Source organism: Bos grunniens, chromosome 22 (assembly GCF_055505025.1).
Source record: "Bos grunniens cultivar Pamir isolate PY7600 chromosome 22, Bosgru_T2T1.0, whole genome shotgun sequence".
Classification (NCBI taxonomy): domain Eukaryota; kingdom Metazoa; phylum Chordata; class Mammalia; order Artiodactyla; family Bovidae; genus Bos; species Bos grunniens.
This window is the reverse complement of record NC_141186.1, coordinates 49,627,520-49,644,735: the sequence shown is the minus strand read 5'-3', so window position 1 is coordinate 49,644,735 and position 17,216 is coordinate 49,627,520. Positions and strand designations below refer to the sequence as shown.

Sequence of the window (17,216 nt, the reverse complement as noted above, 5' to 3'; positions counted from 1 at the left end):
AATTTTATGGTACAGCAGTTTTACCAAGTCTTCAATAAACATTGGAGTGGATTTTTTTTTTCAAGAATCCTAGAGATTATAATGTAGTATGAGAAGCCACATATAAGGGAAAAGTTTTAAAAAAAATCTAAATAGGCTGGCTGTTGAAGAGAAACAACTATCACCTTGGAACCTGGTTCAGAACGATCACATGTTTGGCATCCAGAAGTGAGACTGGGTTGGAAATGTGGCTGGTGGGAAAAGGACTGAGCTGGCTTTCATGGAAAGAAGAGATGAAGCAGGTGAAAGGAAGAGGGTGTTTCTCCAGGTGTGAAATCACAGTGATGAAGGCCTAGTTCTATATTACAAGTCACTGTTAATCCCAGCAGGAAGACCCCAGATTTTTCAACCTAACTTGAAGGCAGAGCAATCAATAGGCAGCTATGTGAATCCCACTCTAGAGATTCCTTCTACCTCCCTAATATAACCCATTTTCTTATAGGTGAACTGGCAGGGCAGGCACATAGCATGATCACCAAAGGTGGCTGTAAGGGCATAACATCATCCAGCTTGTCAGGGAAGCTCCCAGAGGGCAAGGAAGCAGTGATGTCACAGAAGGGCAATGGGAATCTTCAGGGAGAGAACGAGAGGGGGTTCCATCACCAGGGAAGCCAGCCCTGACCCTTGCTGCTCAACCTGAGTGACAGAGGAGACAAGTAAGTATGGGTGTATTTTTTTTTTTTTTTTTTTGGCTGTGCTGTCTCAGTCGTGGCATCCAGGATCTGTAGTTTGATGCGAACTCCTAGCTGTGGCATGTGGGATCCAGTTCCCCAACCAGGGATCCAAGCTGGGCCCCTTGCATTGGCAGCATAGAGTCCCAGGCACTGGACCACCAGGGAAGTCCCAGTTTGGGTATCTTTGATGCTTGTATATTAGGTCTTTTGGGAGAGGGGAGGGAGATTATAAGACTTCTTTCTTAAGTTTCTGCCCCACTTCCCTGGTCCCTTTTTCCTCTGTTTGGTCATTTTTAGGGCTCTTACCTAAACCTGCTTCAATATTTGAGACCAAATCTGCTTTATTTATCACACAGGGAGTCCAAGCTAAGAGGCCAACTGGAGAAAATGTAAGGCATGGATCAGGGAGGGGTTGGAGTGGTGATGTGACCCTGGGATTCAGAGAAAAGTGAACCAGCTTTTGAGACATCCTTTAAGATCATAGTATGAAGTCTCCTTACTTGAGTGAGCGGTGAACCTCTAGAGGTTTTGAGAATGCTGCTCTCTGCTTAGAATCCTGCTATTTTCAGCTGGTTATGAAAATGTCTTTAGGCAGATGAGCCCTTTCCTTCCAGAGGATAATTTAAGTGGAAATCCATGTGTATATATGTATGACACAGTGACAAATTTTAATATAGGTGAGTCTCAGTGAACTCTGGGAGTTGGTGATGGACAGGGAGGCCTGGCGTGCTGTGATTCATGGGGTCGCAAAGAGTCGGACACGACTGAGCGACTGATCTGATCTGATCTGATCAGGTAACTGATATCAGATCTTTTCTGGAAAGTCTCTTCAGGCAAGAGAGAAGGGTATCAAGGTAAAATTTCCTGAGTCTCAGAAACCAAGGGGTGAGGCGAGAATGGAAAATTTGAAGCCATGTGACAGCTATGATACTTTTGGAGCACCTTCTGCAGATCTAAATTCCCATCAGTAGTTTGGGAACATGAACTCCCAGATTGGTAGGTACCCAATATGCTACTAGAGATAAGTGGAGAAATAACTCCAGAAAGAATAAAGAGACAGAGCCAAAGCAAAAACAACACCCAGTTGTGGATGTGACTGGTGATGGAAGCAAGGGCTGATGCTGTAAAGAGCAGTATTGCATAGGAACGTGGAATCACGTTCATGAATCAAGGAATATTGGAAGTGGTCAAACAGGAGATGGAAAGAATGAACGTCAACATTTTAGGAATCAGCGAACTAAAATAGACTGGAATGGATGGATTTAACTCAGATGACCATTGTATCTACTACTGTGGGCAAGAATCCCTTAGAAGAAATGTAGTAGCCATCATAGTCAATAAGAGTCCGACATGCAGTACTTGGATGCAATCAAAAACAACAGAATGATCTCTGTTCATTTCCAAGGCAAACCATTCAATATCATGGTTATCCAAGTCTATGTCCCGACCAGTAATGCTGAAGAAGCTGAAGTTGAATGGTTCTATGAAGACATTACAAGATGTCTTTTTCATTACAGGGGACTGGAATGCAAAAGTAGGAAGTAAAGAAACACCTGAAGTAACAGGCAAATTTGGCCTTGGAGTACAGAATGAAGCAGGACAAAGGCTAATAGAGTTTTGCCAAGAGAAGGTGCTGGTCATAGGAAACACCCTCTTCCAACAACACAAGAGAAGACATGGACATCACCAGATGGTCAACACGAAATCAGATTGATTATATTCTTTGCAACCAAAGATGGAGAAGCTCTATACAGTCAGCAAAAACAAGACCAGGAGCTGACTGTGACCCAGATCATGAACTCCTTATTGCCAAATTCAGACTTAAATTGAAGAACATAGGGATCATTCGGGTATGACCTAAGTCAAATCCCTAACAAATTATACAGTACAAGTGAGAAATAGATTTAAGGGACTAGATCTGACAGAGTGCCTGAAGAACTATGGACAGAGGTTCATGACATTGTACAGGAGACAGGGAGCAAGACCATCCCCAAGAAAAAGAAATGCAAAAAAGCAAAATGGTTGTCTGAGGAGGCCTTACAAACAGCTGTGAAAAGAAGAGATACAAAAAGCAAAGGAAAAAGGGAAAGATATATCCATTTGAATGCAGAGTTCCAAAGAATAGCAAGGAGAGATAAGAAAGCCTTCCTCAGTGATCAGTGCAAAGAAATAAAAGGAAAACAATAGAATGGGAAAGACTAAAGATCTCTTCAAGAAGATTAGAGATACCAAGGGAACATTTCATGCAAGATGGGCTCAATAAAGGACAGAAATGGTATGGACCTAACAGAAGCAGAAGGTATTAAGAAGAGGTGGCAAGAATACACAGAAGAACTGTACAAAAAAGATCTTCACGACCCAGATAATCACGATGGTGTGATCACTCACCTAGAGCCAGACATCCTGGAATGTGAAGTCAAGTGGGCCTTAGAAAGCATCACTACAAACAGAGCTAGTGGAGGTGATGGAATTCCAGTTGAGCTATTTCAAATCCTGGAAGATGATGCTGTGAAAGTGCTGCACTCAGTATGCCAGTAAATTTGGAAAACTCAGCAGTGCCCATAGGACTGGAAAAGGTCAGTTTTCATTCCAATCCCTAAGAAAGGCAATGCCAAAGAATGCTCAGACTACCACACAATTGCACTCATCTCACACGCTAGTAAAGTAATGCTCAAAATTCTCCAAGCCAGGCTTCAACAATACGTGAACTATGAAATTCCAGACGTTCAAGCTGGATTTAGAAAAGGCAGAGAAACCAGAGATCAAATTGCCAACATCCTCTGGATCATGGAAAAAGCAAGAGAGTTCCAGAAAAACTTCTATTTCTGCTTTATTGACTATGCCAAAGCTTTTGACTGTGTGGATCACAATAAAGTGTGGAAAATTCTGAAAGAGATGGGAAAACCAGACCACATGACCTGCCTCTTGAGAAATTTGTATGCAGGTCAGGAAGCAACAGTTAGAACTGGACATGGAACAAAAGACTGGTTCCAGATAGGAAAAGGAGTACGTCAAGACTGTATATTGTCACCCTGTTTATTTAACTTATATGCAGAGTACATCATGAGAAATGCTGGGCTGGATGAAGCACAAACTGGAATCAAGATTGCCAGGAGAAATATCAATAACCTTAGATATGCAGATAGCACCACCCTTAGGACAGAAAGTGAAGAAGAACTAAAGAGCCTCTTGATGAAAGTGAAAGAGGAGAGTGAAAAAGTTGGCTTAAAGCTCAACATTAAGAAAACAAAGATCATGGCATCCGGTCCCATCACTTCATGGCAAATAGATGTAGAAACAGTGGAAACAGTGGCAGACTTTATTTTTGTGGGCTCCAAAATCACTTCAGATGGTGACTGCAGCCATGAAATTAAGATGCTTGCTTCTTGGAAGAAAAGTTATGACCAACCTAGACAGCATATTGAAAAGCAGAGACGTTACTTTGCCATCAAAAGTCTGTCTAGTCAAGGCTATGTTTTTTCCAGTAGTCATGTATGGCTGTGAGAGTTGGACTGTGAAGAAAGCTGAGCACCAAAGAATTGATGCTTTTGAACTGTGGTGTTGGAGAAGACTCTTGAGAGTCCCTTGGACTGCAAGGAGATCCAACCAGTCCATCCTAAAGGAAATCAGTCCTGAATATTCATCGGAAGGACTGATGTTGAAGTTGAAACTCCAGTACTTTGTCCACCTAATGCGAAGAGCTGACTCATTGGAAAAGACCCTGATGCTGGGAAGGATTGAGGGCGGGAGGAGAGGGGAAGACAGAGGATGAGATGGTTGGATGGCATCACCAACTCAATGGACATGAGTTTGAGTAAACTCCAGGAGTTGGTGATTTACAGGGAGGCCTGGCATGTTGCAGTCCATGGGGTCGCAAAGAGTCAGACAGGATTTAGTGACTAAACAACAGAGGTGTGAAGGCCTAGAAGAAAAAGGAAGAGGGAAAGAGAAAGGGTTTTTTTATTGTCTTGATTTTAGGCAGAAAACAAAGCCCACTTTCTGAATTTTTTCATCATTTCGTCAATATTCATTTCTTGAAAGAGGGAGAAGGAAGGGAACCTGGGCCTGTTGTGTAGCTGACACAGTTCACTCTTCCCCTTAACTGGAGCCCGTATGGCAATAATTCCCAACTTGAGGGAAGAGAACCTGAATTTTTAACTTCCCTCTCAGTATCAGTGATCAGGAAAGCCTTTTCTTGTCCCTGCTTTTTTTCCAGCTTCAGTCAACAGGAAACCGGTCAGGAGGGGGAAAAACCTAGTTAGATTAGATTATATCAGATCAGCCGCTCAGTCGTGTCCGACTCTTTGCAACCCCATGAATCGCAGCACGCCAGACCTCCCTGTCCATCACCAACTCCCGGAGTTCACTCAGACTCATTTCCATCGAGTCAGTGATGCCATCCAGCCATCTCATCCTCTGTCGTCCCCTTCTCCTCCTGCCCCCAATCCCTCCCAGCATCAGAGTCTTTTCCAATGAGTCAACTCTTCGCATGAGGTGGCCAAAGTACTGGAGTTTCAGCTTTAGCATCATTCCTTCCAAAGAAATCCCAGGGCTGATCTCCTTCAGAATGGACTGGTTGGATCTCCTTGCAGTCCAAGGGTCTCTCAAGAGTCTTCTCCAACACCACAGTTCAAAAGCATCAATTCTTCGGCGCTCAGCTTCTTCACAGACCAACTCTCTCATCCATACATGACCACAGGAAAAACCATAGCCCTGACTAGACAAACCTTTGTTGGCAAAGTAATGTCTCTGCTTTTGAATATGCTCTCTAGGTTGGTCATAACTTTCCTTCCAAGGAGTAAGCATCTTTTAATCTCATGGCTGCAGTCACCATCTGCAGTGATTTTGGAGCCCAGAAAAATAACGTCTGACACTGTTTCCCCATCTATTTCCCATGAAGTGATGGGACCGGATGCCATGATCTTCGTTTTCTGAATGTTGAGCTTTAAGCCAACTTTTTCACTCTCCACTTTCACTTTCATCAAGAGGCTTTTTAGTTCCTCTTCACTTTCTGCCATCAGGGTGGTGTCATCTGCATATCTGAGGTTATTGATATTTCTCCCGGCAATCTTGATTCCAGCTTGTGTTTCTTCCAGTCCAGCGTTTCTCATGATGTACTCTGCATAGAAGTTAAATAAGCAGGGTGACAATATACAGCCTTGATGTACTCCTTTTCCTATTTGGAACCAGTCTGTTGTTCCATATCCAGTTCTAACTGTTGCTTCCTGACCTGCATACTGATTTCTCAGGAGGCAGATCAGGTGGTCTGGTATTCCCATCTCTTACAGAATTTTCCACACTTTATTGTGATCCACACAGTCAAAGGCTTTGGCATAGTCAATAAAGCAGAAATAGATGTTTTTCTGGAACTCTCTTGCTTTTTCCATGATCCAGCGGATGTTGGCAATTTGATCTCTGGTTTCTCTGCCTTTTCTAAAACCAGCTTGAACATCTGGAAGTTCACCGTTCACATATTGCTGAAGCCTGGATTGGAGAATTTTGAGCATTACTTTACTAGCGTGTGAGATGAGTGCAATTGTGCGGTAGTTTGAGCATTCTTTAGCATTGCCTTTCTTTGGGATGGAATGAAAACTGACCTTTTCCAGTCCTGTGGCCACTGCTGAGTTTTACAAGAGTCCTTAAGTCTGGGCCCAAGCTCTGTAGGAGGCGATAGCAGTAGTAACAATCATCATTGGCAGCGTCAGCAATGACCGAGACCCAGTGTTGAGTCGCACATCTCCGCGCCAGGCACTTGCAACATTTCATATAGTCCTAACAAGCCTCCAAGGTTATCCCCAAGTGAGGAATGAGGAGGAACCGAGACTCACTTGAATCGCTTTCCATCGTGCCTCTCTGATGGCTAGCGGGGTGCAAACTCATTCTGTTGGACACACCACTAAAATCATTCTCAGGTTTCCGGCCTGGGATTTCCGTGCTTCATTCACTCCTGAAAAAGTTAGCATAGATGGCTCTGTAGAGGAAGGAGTCTCAATCCATCCGGCGCGGCGGAACAGCGGCTTCCGACAGGCTCTCAGCGGAACTTTCCTGTCCGTGGCGCGTGTTCCCGTCCGGGCGGCCGGGCGCGCGGGCCGGGAGGGGGAAGCTTTCTGGCGCGGACCGCCAGCGGAGGCTGAGAGCGCCGCCGCCGGAGAAGACCGACGCTTAGCCGGAGCCAGCCCGTGGCGCCCGGGCCTGGCCGGTTGCCTCCCTTCATCCCCGCTGCCACTGCCGCAGGCACTGCCAAGGCGGGCGCAGCGAAGCGCTCGGCCCCTCGGCCCTACCGGCCCGGCGCGGCCCGGAGCCGCGGCGCGGGAGGTGAGTGCGGTTGCCGGCCCCCGGACTCCGTGCTTGGGCCGCCGGGACCCGCAACAATGGGGGCCGAGTGGAGAGGCGGCCCGGGCCCCTGGCGCTCAGCGGCCTGGGGCAGCGTCCTAGTGGCCCAGGCCTTGGGGCTCTGGATCCCACCTGGGAAACTCCGGTGGCTGGAGGCTTGGCGGGGGTCTTGGCCTCCACCTGGGGCCTTATTGGCTTGGTATTTAGGACCTTTGTACCCGGGAAAGGGAGTCTTAGGGACACGGAGACTTAACTGTAGTGGCGTGCGCTCTTAGCGCCTGATGCAGACGGCCTGGAGGCTGGCCACAGCGGGTGGGTTGGGGGGAGGGTGCGTTTGGAATTCTAGGGGGCCTCAGTGTGCCTGCCTGGTCCGTAAGGCGAATCGAGATGCGTCTCTCCTTGCCCTCCTCCCCACCCGCTCAGGTCCGTGAACTTGGCAGACCGGGATCTGGCTGAGGAGAAAAGGGTATCGAATATTTAGCTTCCCTGAGGTAACTGGTGATTAGTTCCTGGAAAGGCAAGGAGCTCAGCTGGGCACAGGAGAGTTGAGCGAAGAGATGGATTCTCCAGGGCCCAGCATCCCAAAGTTGAGTGATTCTCAGAAAGGGAACTTGTCACAAGAGTGTCACAGTAAGTCGTGTTGGCTACCTTGGCGTTAGGGTGAAGCCGGAGTTGTGAACTGGAGAGTACAGAGGAGGGTTGGTAGGCTGCTGAGGTTGGAGAATTGGCTTTTTGTGGGCCGTGGTGGTGGCAGCCTGTGAGATAAACAAGGGACCTTTGCAGAGTGGGCTTCCTGATAAAGAATGACCTCTTTCTGCGGGGGAGGGGTGACTCAGATCTATTAGAATTCCTGCCACTTGCTAGTGGATGTGGCTGAGTATGTTGGTGGCTGGGTACTGAGGTAGATGGGGCTGGAAGGGGGCGTCTGGGGGCTGAATTGAGTTTGTTCCTGAATAGTGTGGACCATTCCTTTTTACTGCGAGTCAGACTGGTAGCTGTCATTAACCGTGTTTTAAGTAAAAAATTTCTTTGTGGTATTTGGACCCAAAGCATTCCTCTGTTCATTTTTTTTCCCCTTCTTTGTTTTTGAATTGTGACTCATGCTTTCTTTTCAACACTGTGGCTGTTGTTTATAATGATAGACAAACTTAGCATAATATATGTAAATTTTAGGGATTTTCACCCCACTTTTTCTAAATCTAAATTAATTTAAGAGCCTATTTTCACTGAGTTGTGTGTCATTGTTTAACGTGTGCAGCTCTAGAAAGGGATGTGAAAACTCTTTAACAGTTTGTCGAAAGTTCATTTTATCCCTAAATCCATGAAACTTCATTTTCTCCTACTGCCATGAAGTCATTACATTAAATCTGCTAAATCTTAGTGACTGTCATTTCAACTCTCCCAGGACATTATCTTCACTAGAAGTGTTATCTGTCTGGTCTGTACACTGTGTCTCATCTGTATCATTGAAAGGCAATATGCAAATTCCAGGTAGCTGAGGCCTGCATCTATTTTATGCACCAGAGTTCTCTATGGAATATTCTCAAAAGTTGGTGTGTTGTCTGTAGATGAGATATCAAACCTCGTGTGGAAAAAAAAAGAAGTGTCAGAGTCATTGTACTTTCAGAGTTTGTTTAGTGTTAGGAATTGTATTGCCTCTTTGGAGCATATTAGAGTATAAATTTTCAGATGAGATGTGAGGTAATTCTATTTGTAGTTTTGCTGATGGTTCTGGGGATTTTTTTTTTCCCTTAATGTTTAAAAAATCATGTATTTCCCTTGAACTATTCTTTCTCTTTTTCTCTTTTTAAAGTTTTCTCTTGTAAGTAATTCATTCTTCCATAAACAAATATCTATTGAATTATGCCAGGCCCTGTGTTGGGCGCCTCCACCATGGTGATGTTATTCTTGTTTTAATAATAGTAGTTCATATTTTAGAAGGTGTTATAGATCTCTGAAGGAAGAAATGATTCAGGCATTCAAGCTTTTAATCTGTAAAGCATTGAGTACAGTTTTTATAAAGTATTGATTCTGACTACTGACAATTGATTATATATTTCCATGGGAGAAGTTCACAATGGTATGGGATTGTTTGGGATTATTTTATTTGCATACACCTGTTAACCTGAAGTATGCCTGTAGACAAATCACAAGGTAAACATTTAGCTGCTGTGTGTATCTTGATGGGCTGTGATTTACAAATACTGTATGTGTGCCTAGGTTCCTTAGGAAGCCATCACACTTTCCTTCCCACTGTGGTTTTGAGAGCATGAAGGTGTTGCTTAATGCCTTTGTCTGGTTCACTGTATATAGGCTGGGAGTGTCTGCTGATGGTGGGAGTGCTGTCTCCTAGAACAGGAGGAATAAAATTGAGGTAAGGCTCAGCCTATTTGATATTCCTTGCCTTTTAATTTTTACTTCATAAATTATGTTTGAAAGCTTTTTTGCTGTAATTGTTAATCTCCATTCTGATCTAGTTAAATGAAAGTCTGTCCTTTGCTCTCTTCTGTCTTGCTGCATATGTATTTTGGCCAAAAATAAAAGAAGAGATTTAAAATCAAGGCATGTGGATAATAAATTCTTTGAAATATGTCTCACTTTCCATTTGGAATAGTCAGTTGATCAAATCAAATAAAAACTGTTTTATTTGTTGCTTTGGAGGCAAACTGATTGCTGAAAAATGTTTTTGACTATCTCTTAGTCAGATGGATCACCTCAGAGACTCTTGGAAAGAAGGCTTAGAGTGTTTGATTTCTTTGGAAAAATTCTGAGGTGTCTAGAATGATGCAAAGCATGGTCTTTGGAGTCATCCCATCTGTACCTCTTGCTTGCTTTTTGACCTGGGTAAGCTTTAACTTCTTTGTGCCTTGTTTTTTAATGTTTTTCAGTCTGTGAAGTGGGGCTAAATAAAATAACCTCTGCAGGTTGTAATGAGGACTGGAGCTGAGGGCCCGGTGCTTCCTGGGTGGTCAGTGCTTGCTGTTAGTCGTGGTGAGTGTCTGTCATTATGTACAGGATACTCTTCTCAGTGGTATTAGTGCCAGGAGTGTGGCTGGGTGCTGTACATGGTGGAGGGGTTCAGTTTCCTTGTGTAGTGAGAAAAGCAACCTTCTGTCTACACCTGTTGGCACCCTGGTCGGGTAAGAGCATTGTTGAGTCCACACTATAAAGTCCAAGGTCATTCCTGGCACTGGTAGGTTTTTTCCTGGCAGTTTCTATGGAGAAGCCCGGAGGTAACTGTTTGGCATGTCCTTGTTTTGGGAACAGTGGGCATTCCCAGTGACAAAGTGCTGGGATATGCTAAGCAGCAACATGTTCTGTGTGGCCCCTGATCAGGGTATTTCTCTAGCTAGCTTTTGTTGGCATCAGATACCTGACTTTGGTCTTTTTTGCCTGGAAGACTCTAGATGCTGGAGCAATTTGTCTAATTTAGGCTAGTTTGATAGAATCTAGCACTCTGTTCAGAAATGTTTTTGATGAACAGAAGGTTCACAGGCTTTGTTATAGAATTGTTCAGTTTTATTTTTTCCCCGTGAGAGGAAAAAAAAACGTTGAGAGAGAAATAAGAATGAGCCAGACAGAAATGATTCAAAATAACTGGCCCTAAATCTCTTCCAGTCTTTCTTCATCAAATCCCCCTCCATTCAGAGTGGTCTTTAACTCCAGTTAAAAGTAAATATGCTTCTGGCCTCGAAATACGGAAATATTTAGATCCTGGTATGTCTCTACTTCAGCACGTCACAAGGACCTTTGTGACTTGGCCTCTTTGATGTCTTACTTTCCGGTCCCTCTTCTGCCACAATTCCTCTGTCACTTTAGGTTCCAGTCATAGCTCCTTGAAGGTCCCAGGAGTCTCAAGCTATGCTCTTACTAATTTTCCCTCCCATTCTAGTGCTTGTTTGACCCTTAGGCTTAAATTTACTAGGAATGCAGGCCCCACCATCACTTGAAGCCCTTCCTTTATTCTTTCCAGATTAAGGTGAATGCCTTTCCTTTGTATGGCTATTGCAACCTGTGAAAGCTTTCATAATCGGTGTACTCTTAACTTTGGGTATTTTTGTGTATTTTCTGTGCCTACATTGTGAACTACTGGAGGGCAGGACCTGGTCTTGTTTAACTTTACATCCCAGTACCTAACCATTTCTGTTACAGAAGTAGCTACTCAGTAAATGTTCAGTGAACAAATGAATGACCTCTGCATGTGAAGTGTCATGAAGTTATTCCTTGTGAAGCTGTTGATGTGATGAGAGTTCCAGTTTCATGGGTGCACCTGATCCTGGCTGAAGCAGTGCTGCTGTCTTTATATTTCCAGGTTGCTAAAAGCAGTGCTTTATTTTGCTTTCAAAATGTGTTGCTTATTCTGATCGTTAATGATTTTGATGCTGGGGAGCTGTTACCTTCTCTCTTTGGATCTTGCCAAAAGTTTCCCTTGGAAGAGAATGTGACAGTTCTTTAGTTTATCCAGATCTTCCATTGGCCATTTACTGCTCTGAGCACTTTGTCCTCACGTGGGAAGAGCAGTGACTCGTTGGTTTGGGCTACAAGGTCTCCATTCACCTACTTCCAGCCTGGGAGTGAGTAATGGATTTAACACTAGGATGTTGTAACTTTTGTCAGCTGACAGACTTTTTGGAGATCCAGTTGAGCCTCAGTATCGTCATAATTCAGGATATAATATTGTTTGCCCAAATTTTATTGAAGACTTTGAACTCAGTGATTATGAAATTAGCTGTTTCAGTTTTTTGTTCAGCCTACCACTGTACTAACACTGAAACTGATCTATTAGTTCTTTGTTAGAAAGCTCTGTTGTTCTGAATTACTAACCTGAAAGTAATGGAAATGTGCCAATTCATTTAGTCACCCTCTTGGCTCTTCTTAGTGGTAAAATAACTTGAGAATATACTATCTAAATTACTTTAAGTTAATTTCCATGGTTGATCAGACCACATAGGAATCCTACTGGCCAGGTGTAAGGAACTGTATTGACGCCTACATAATGCAGTTATTCTTTCTTGTAAGTGACATAACAGACTACAGAAAAGGAAAGCATGACAAGTAACTGTAGTTAGATTAAAGATAAAAACTGACATGAGATAAAAAGGAAAGCTGAGACAAAGCATAAGGCACTTTAAATGTGGCAAGCAACTGTTAAATTGAAGAAAGTTGTGAGCAGTGTTGAAGTCTTGAGAAGAAAATTGTTATAGGTGAAAAGCAATAAAACTATGAACAATTTCATCCAAATAGGCACACTGAAGGTACTTGCACCCTTTTATGGTTTTATAGCACCATTGATGAAAGTGGTAAATAGGTAGAATTGAAGAATGTTTCCTTTACTGTGATAAATATAATATAGCTTGTGTATGTATGGTATTGTAATTTATAAAACACAGAGAGGTGAAGTGGCTTGCTTTCCAGCACAAAGCCAGTAAGAAGGAAAGCTGGAGCTTCATGCCAGGTTTTCTAAGCTTCAGTTCAGTTCAGTCGCTTAGTTGTGTCTGACTCTTTGCAACCCCATGAATAGCAGCACACCAGGCCTCCCTGTCCATCACCAACTCCCGGAGTTCACTCAGACTCACGTCCATCGAGTCAGTGATGCCATCCAGCCATCTCATCCTCTGTCGTCCCCTTCTCCTCCTGCCCCCAATCCCTCCCAGCATCAGAGTCTTTTCCAATGAGTCAACTCTTCGCATGAGGTGGCCAAAGTACTGGAGTTTCAGCTTTAGCATCATTCCTTCCAAAGAAATCCCAGGGCTGATCTCCTTCAGAATGGACTGGTTGGATCTCCTTGCAGTCCAAGGGACTCTCAAGAGTCTTCTCCAACACCACAGTTCAAAAGCATCAATTCTTGGGTGCTCAGCCTTCTTCACAGTCCAACTCTCTCATCCATACATGACCACAGGAAAAACTATAGCCTTGACTAGACGAACCTTTGTTGGCAAAGTAATGTCTCTGCTTTTGAATATGCTATCTAGGTTGGTCATAACTTTCCTTCCAAGGAGTAAGCGTCTTTTAATCTCATGGCTGCAGTCACCATCTGCAGTGATTTTGGAGCCCCCCAAAAATAAAGTCTGACACTGTTTCCACTGTTTCCCCATCTATTTCCCATGAAGTGATGGGACCGGATGCCATGATCTTCCTTTTCTGAATGTTGAGCTTTAAGCCAGTCCCCCCTTATTCCAGGCTTCTGGCCAGTAGAGGATACACAGTCCACCCGGGAGTGGAGCCTCTGCTCTGTTAACAGCAGCATAGTGACTCTGGAAGAGCTGGGTGCTGGCGGAGGAGGGGAGCCCAGAAGGAGCTCCTGCCTTCCTCACAGATTCTTTAGGGGTTATGAGAAACGCCGAGAAGTAGGCGGACATGGTTTTGCTCTTGAGACCCAGTGACTCAAATAGGGATCTTCCTCCTAACGGGATGATGTGTAGAAACTGGAAGAAGAATGAAAGAGCCCTTTAGGGTCATTCCGGGTTGAGCTTAGTGCCTTCCTATCACACCGTCTCTCCAGCTTCTCTTCTCCACTGTTTCACCCACCTCCCACCTTACTGTGGATGCTGGTTTGCCATGGTCCACAGTTTCCGTGCTGCCCTGCCCAGATCTGAGAAGGCGCCTGAACCTTTGTGCACTGCCTGCTCTGCCAGTTGCCAACCCTGAATTCTCTCCCCTGGCCTCTAGCAGCCCCTCGGCTGCCCAGTGTTTCTGGGCTGCTGTGCTTGTCAGGAGCCCCCACTGCCTCACTGATTGAGCTGCACCGGCAGGTGCTGTCCTGCTACATCCGCAGGCCCCAGTTCCCACAGCAGCAGCTGCACAGGTCCCCAGGCTCGTTGTTCCCTCAGGCCCTAGACCTGCTGTCTGTCTCCCTCCTTCTTGACCTGTGACCTCACCTGAGGGCTCACTGATTTTTTTTCCCCCCTCTCAAGTCCTTAACTTTTTTCCTGATTATTCAGGTAATATATGGGTACAGTTAAAATTTAGGTATTTTTAAATAAGGAAAGGAACCCATAATACCATATCTCAGTGTTAACTACTCTCATGAATTTGGTTTATATTTATCCACACTTTTTTCTACTGTGTATATGCTGATATCTCTAGGAAGATCCCTTTGAGAAGGAAATGACAACCCACTCCAGTCTTCTTGCCTAGAGAATCCCATGGACAGAGGAGCCTGGCAGGCTACAGTCCATGGGGTTGCAAGAGTTGGACACGACTGAGCGACTAAACCACCACCACCATATGCTGATATGGACGCATTTGTGCTTCTGTATATGTGTGAGATAAAATAATTCCTTTTTCACAGAAATGGAATCACAGTATACCTACTTTTTTTATAATTTGCTTATTCATTTAATGCATTTTTTCTTGTGCATTTTCCTATGTGTCTGACACATATCTGTTGTATCTTTTAATAGTTTATAGTATTATATGTTTTTACCAGTTTTCCTAGTCCCCTGGTGATAGCCATTTGTTTCTTACTCATTGAAGTAACATCCTTGAAATATATCTTCCTGTACCTCTTTGTGTGCATTGTATACATCTTTCTGTGCTCTGTGTACTTCCTGGGATAAATTCCTGCAACTGGAAAAATTCCTAACAAGTCAAAACTTGGGATTGTTTATAATTTTACTCGATATTATCACGTAACTTTTGAAAGATTATATCAGTTTATATTTCTCCTCTACCAGGGAGCAGTATAAATAATTTTAATGTTTGACAGTTGAATCCTAGATAACTCACTTTTATTTATATTTCCTTATTGAAGGGGGATGAGCATCTTTTAATGTTTTTGTTTCATATATAGATTGATTGGTTAATTAATTAATTGCTCACTTGTCTTCTTTCTAGTATCTTCCTGTCCTCCCTCTTTCCCCTTTTTGTTTTTTACCTACATACAAGGTAGAACCGGAGAGGCACCCCACTCCAGTGTTCTTGCCTGGAGAATCCCAGTTACGGGGGAGCCTGGTGGGCTGCTGTCTATGGGGTCACACAGAGTCAGACACTGAAGTGACTTAGCAGCAGCAGCAGCAGCACAAGGCAGAACCAAAGTAGTTTGGCCTTTCATGCTATCCTAGCCCTCTCCTTATCCCTGGGCATTCTATCTAAGATGCAGTTTTATAGCCATTTCCTCACTTCTTTCTTTAGCTATACCTTTAATCCTTTGCGATCTGGCTTCTGGTCCTGTTTTTCTCCTGAGTACCAACTCTGAGTGAATTCCTTGTTGCCCAAAGATTTTTTTTCTTGATGTTTGTTGCTCTTCATTTTGACTGATTTCCCTTTGCAGAGAGGGAAGTGTGTGTAAGTGAACTTTTTATTATGGAAAATTTGAAACATACACAGCAGCAGGGAGTCTAGTATAAGGAATCCCATGTAGCCATCACTCATTTTCAGTCATGATTAATATTTCCCCAGTTTTTGCTTTCAATTGTCTTTCCCACTTTTTTTTTTCTGTTGGCATATTTCAAAGCAAATCTCAGACTTTGTCATGACATGAATGCATATCTCTGTTGAGAGCATTTTATTTCTTAAACATCATCACCTTGCCATTTTCTCTTTTTAAAAAAAATTATTTCTTAGTTTTCTTTTCAGCTGTGCTGGGTCTCCATTATTGCATGTGGACTTTCTTTAGTTGTGGCAAGGTGGGGGCTACTCTTCTCTGCAGCGCACACTTTTTGTGGCGGTCTCTTTTTGTGGAACCCGGGTGCTGGGCTTCCCGGGCTTCAGTAGCTGCAGCTCCCAGGCTCTAGAGCACAGGCTCATTAGTTGTGGTGCATGGGCTTAGTTGCTCTGAAACTTGTGGGACCTTCCCAGACCAGGAATCACACCTGTGTCTCTGCATTGGCAGGCAGATTCTTAGCCACAGGACGACCAGGGAAGTCCACCTTGCCATTTTCTATCCTCAATAATGAGGACTTGATATTTAATCCTAGTTCTGATACTGGCTATTTAACTTGGACAATTTGGTTTTTTTAAGTTTTTATTGGAGTATAGTTGCTTTACAGTATTGTATTAATTTCTGCTGTACAGCAAAATGAATCAGACATCCATAAACGTATATCTCCTGTTTTTGAATTTCCTTCCCATTTAGGTCACCAAAGAGCACTGAGTAGAGTTCCCTGTGCAATGCAGTGGGCTCTCATTAGTTAGCTATTTTAAATATAGTAGTGTATATTTGTCTATCCCAGTCTCCCAGTTCGTCCCATCACCCCCTGCCTGCTTGTAGCTATATGTGCGTTCTCTACATTTGTGTCTCTGTTTTGGCTTTGGAAATAAGTTTCATATGTATCACTTTTCTATACTCCACATATAGTCAATATTATTTGATATTCTTCTCTCTCTGATTATTTCATTCTGTATGACAATCTCTAGGTCCATCCGCCCACATCTCTGCAGATGGCACAATTTTGTTCCTTTTTATGGCTGAGTAATAATCCTGTGTGTGTGTATGTGTATATATATACACATACACACACACACACATACATACATACATACATACATACACACCACATCTTTATCCATTCGTCTGTTGATGGACATTCAGGTTGCTTCTGTGACCCGGCTACTGTAAATAGTACTGTAGGGAACATTGGGGTGTGTGTATTTTTTTTGAATTATAGTTTTCTCTGGATATATTCCCAGTAGTGGGATTGCTAGGTCATATGGTAGTTCTGTTTTCAGCTTTTTAAGGAACTTCTATACTGTTCTCCACAGTGGCTGTATCAGTTTACCTTCCCACCAACAGTGCAGAAGGGTTCTCTTTTCTCCAGCTCGTCTCCAGCATTTATTGTTTGTAGATTTTTTGATGATGGCCATTTTGATTGCTGTGAGGTGATACTTCATTGTAGTTTCAATTTGCGTTTCTCTAATAATTAGTAAGCGTGTTTCTTTGTGTTTATTAGTCATCTCTATGTCTTTGGAGAAGTGTCTATCTAGGTCTTCTGCCCATTTCTTGATTGGATGGTTTGTTTTTTGAAATTAAGCTGTATGAGCTGTTTATGTATTTTGGAGATTAATCCCTTGTCAGTTGCTTCATTTGCAAATATTTTCTGACATTTCTTAGGGCTGTCTTTTTGTCTTGTTTATGTTTTCTTCGCTGTGCAAAAGCTTTTAAGTTTAATTAGGTCCCATTTGTTGATGTTTGTTTTTATTTTCATTGAAGCCCAGGTTTGTTGGTTTTCC

The 17,216-nt window shown here is 43.4% G+C and overlaps 1 protein-coding gene across 3 annotated transcripts in view; it reads left to right on the top strand.

Moving 5' to 3' along the window:
- RAD54L2 (RAD54 like 2) overlaps positions 1 to 17,216 on the top strand; it is a 117,906-nt gene that overhangs the window by 19,866 nt on the left and 80,824 nt on the right. Inside the window, exon 1 of one of the 3 annotated variants that reach the window (XM_086367811.1) lies at positions 6,460 to 7,028. The exons of 1 other annotated variant lie outside the window; for it this stretch is intronic. The gene's annotated coding sequence lies outside the window, so the exon portion shown is untranslated. Of the gene's footprint in view, positions 1 to 6,459; positions 7,029 to 17,216 lie in introns of those variants that run through there. One more of the 3 variants, XM_086367813.1, reaches the window with a different exon arrangement.